The sequence below is a fragment of the Macadamia integrifolia genome, chromosome 14, assembly GCF_013358625.1.
Source record: "Macadamia integrifolia cultivar HAES 741 chromosome 14, SCU_Mint_v3, whole genome shotgun sequence".
Classification (NCBI taxonomy): domain Eukaryota; kingdom Viridiplantae; phylum Streptophyta; class Magnoliopsida; order Proteales; family Proteaceae; genus Macadamia; species Macadamia integrifolia.
The window spans coordinates 5,778,967-5,782,817 of record NC_056570.1 but is presented as its reverse complement, the minus strand read 5'-3'; positions in this window follow the sequence as shown (position 1 = coordinate 5,782,817).

Below are 3,851 nucleotides of genomic sequence, written 5' to 3'. Positions count from 1 at the left end.
TTTCCTAATGTAGTTGCCCTCTCTTTTTGGGCAAGTTTATATAAGGGTTTTAGAACAATTTTGCTGTCCAAATTGGGGCAAATTGCAATGGAATGGTTAGTGAACACAATAGAAGCCTAATATTACAATGGAAACAAAGAAATTCATAATGTGAATGCTAGATCGACATAGAGGAGAGAAATGCACAGAAAAAGCCCCAAAATTGATGGTTAGGGCATAAAAAGGGGAAAATTTTCTCCAATATTTCCATTTCATGGATCAAACTACTTGGAAACCATAATTTAAGCTCTACATTAGCATGTAAATCGTTTTCTATGGAGAAAATCGAAGAAAAAAACCAATGCCCCAATCACATTGGTGATTTTTCCATTTAAAAAGAAAGAAAACCCAGAAACTTTGAGAAATAGAGGGTTTATGAACTTACCTTGAAGATGGAATAAGAGAGAAGGCAACTCGAACGGATCGTTGCATCGATTCGGTGAGTCGAGTCATAAAAAATTGCCCAAGGATTGCCCAAAATCGCCTTGAGCTCTAATGAAGGGAAAGGAGAGGAAATGGGCGGAAAACTAGGTTTAAAACCCCTTTAAAACGTAGCCTCGGGTAACTCCGGCGGGCTGAAACCGGTGGGGTTAAGCCAGGCAAGCCCGACGGTCCTTAGCCCATCGGTTTTGGCAATGAGGGCCCGATTCCACCCGTGGGCTAGCCCATCGGTTTTGGCAGTGAGGGCCCGATTCCACCTGTGGGTCCTACATGGCCTGCATTGGTAGGTTTGAGGGTCATTTTTGAAAATTTATGAGTACATAGAGGAAATTTGGCCGACACATGTAATGAGATACAAATCTGGAGTTCGAATTGTTATATGCATTTTTCCTCGACTGTTAAGTGCACAAGGTTGTGCATTAAAATTTGATCGATTGTGTAATGAGTTGCAATACTAACTCATATGAAATTTTCATGCAAATCAGGTACACTTAACGATGGTATGCACTAGATCTGAGGGTGTCGCTCGGGGTGGACCTTGAGGTTCTCATCCCATTGGTAGGCCACCAGTCGATAGGAGGCCTCAACCTACGGGGCAAGCATCTAACCCACAACCTCAAGAGACAGTTTATCAGAATGTGGCTCATGAGAATCCGCCCATGGCTACACTTCCTGATCCTCCTCCAGTACTTACCCCTGGTGATGTTGAGAACTTGATTCAACAATCGAATTAGAATCTCCATCAGTAGATTCTCCAGCAACAGCAGACATTTATGACTGCTATGCAACAGCAGTGGTATGCTGCACTACCGGGTCATCCTCCTCGGGTAGATATTTCACAAGGTCCAACTGGAGGACCTAGTGTTGGGGCACAGGTTAGAGGTACACCACCTGGCATCACCCCTCAGAATCAAGTTGGAGGTACACCACTCATACTACCTCAGGCTATACCTTCATATATGATGCCACCTCTTTACCCGTACCCGCCCGGTATATACACCATATTTTCAGTCGGTGGGCCATACCACAAGAGTGGTGGAGTCATTCAAAAGGAACCTACCACCTACATTCACTAAGGTGAGAAGTGACCCTTTGGAACCGGATCGATAGATCCAAGAAATTGAGAAGATATTTGAAGTGATTGAGTACACCGATGCTCAAAAGATTATTTGTTCAGGGTTACAGTTTAAGAATGAGGCCAACTCCTAGTGGCAAGTCTAAAAAATCATATTGTTTGCTACACACTCGAAACTCACATGGGAACAATTCAAGAAGTTGTTCTTAGCAAATTATTACCCTCAGAGTTTTAGAGGTCGCAAGGAAGATGAGTTCTCAGCCTCAACTCAAGGAAGCAAGTCTGTCCTTGAGTATCAACAACAGTTTAAGGCCCCATTCTACTTTGCACCCCTTCACATGAAATCAACTGAAGAAAAGGGCAAGAAATTTTTGACAGGATTGAAGGTATCCATTGGCACGATACTTGAGGCATTAGATCTCACCGACTATGCCTTGATTGTACAGAAGGCCAAAACCATGGAAGATAAGATGAAAAGTGAATCATCCCTTACACTTGGAGTGTGAAAGAGAGAGAACCCTTATGTGAATTCGGGTGACCCGAGTAAGAACTTTCGTGGATCATACGGATTTGGTCCTTCATACAGGCAGCCCTACAGGCCATCGGGTTATCCTCCTTGACCTGCTAGTGGGTCTGGTGCTGCATCTTCTCTCCCGAATACCAATATGGTACCCACAACTGCTAGGCCACCTCACCCTCCACTTGCTACAAGTCAGGCTCAGAGAGCTCATGCTCTGGTTCAAGCTTTGCAGAACCGTTAATTTAATTGTCATGCATATGAGCATTTTGCTAAAGATTGCTGAGCCCGACTAGCCCTACCAACCAACCAGCCTTCTGGATACAGACTTGCTTTGACTCCAGGGAGTCAACCACAAGGAAGGATGTATGCTTCATCAGCTGAGGAAGCTGAAGCTAGCACGGATGTGGTGGCAGGTATGATTTAATTAAGATTTGTCTTCTGGTAAATATTGATGACATGCTATACTTATGTGCATTGCTGTATTAGGTGTCCTACCTGTATCAGGTATACCATCATATGTCTTGTTTGATTCACGGGCTTCACATTTGTTTGCATCAAAGAGATTTGCTGAAAAACTTGACATGACACCTAAGATATTAGAGCATAAGACGATAGTTAGTAAACCTACAGGAAAAATTTCACAGTTGAAGGAAGTATATGGGTCATGCACCGTTGAGATCAATGGAAAGCAATTAGATGCTCAACTCATCAAGTTCAAGATATAGAATTCGATGTTATACTAGGCATGGATTGGTTATCAGCACATTAAGCAAGCGTGATGTGTGCTGAGAAACAGATCAAGGTGATCGATGATGAAAGGAAGGAACTGATATACCCAACCGATATAATGGAGCGGGCTAAAAAGGTCATCATCTCTGCTCTGCAAGCAGTGAAGTTGTTGAAAAATGGGTGTCATGGGTACCTAGCATCGGTGATTGATTTAGATGCGAAGGTTACACCTCTAGAGGAAGTAGAGGTAATTAAGGAGTTCCCAGACGTCTTTCCAGATGATTTAACTCAACTACCACCTAACAGAGAGCTGGAATTTGCTATAGATTTGATCCCTGGAGCTGCCCCGATGTCCAAGGCTCCGTACAGAATGGCACCAACAGAATTAAAAGAATTGCAAGTACAGTTGCAAGATCTGTTGAAGAAGGGATTTATACGCCCAAGTGTATCACCTTGGGGTGCTCCAGTGTTGTTTGTTAAGAAGAAAGATGGAATCTTGTGTATGTGCATTGATTACCTGGAGTTAAACAAATTAACCATCAAGAATCGGTATCCATTGGCACGCATTAATGATATGTTTGATCAACTACAAGGTGCTAAGGTATTTTCAAAGATTGACCTCAGATCCGGGTATTATCAACTCAAGATAAAGAATAGTGATATACTAAAGACAGCCTTTAGAACTCGATACGATCATTATGAGTTCTTACTGTTGTCTTTCGGGTTGACTAATGCACCAGCAGCTTTCATGGATTTGATGAATCGAGTGTTTCACAATGTTCTTGACAAGTGGGTCATTGTTTTCATTGATGATATCTTGATCTACCTGAAATCAAAAAAAGACCATTTAAAACACTTGAGGATGGTACTACAGAGACTAAGAGAGCAACAATTGTATGCGAAATTCAGCAAGTGTGAATTTTGGTTCAAACATATTGGATTCTTAGGACACATGGTGAATGAAAATGGAATCAAAGTGGATCCAGATAAGGTGAAAGCCGTAGTAGACTGGGAAGTACCCAGGAGCGTAATAGAAATTAGAAGTTT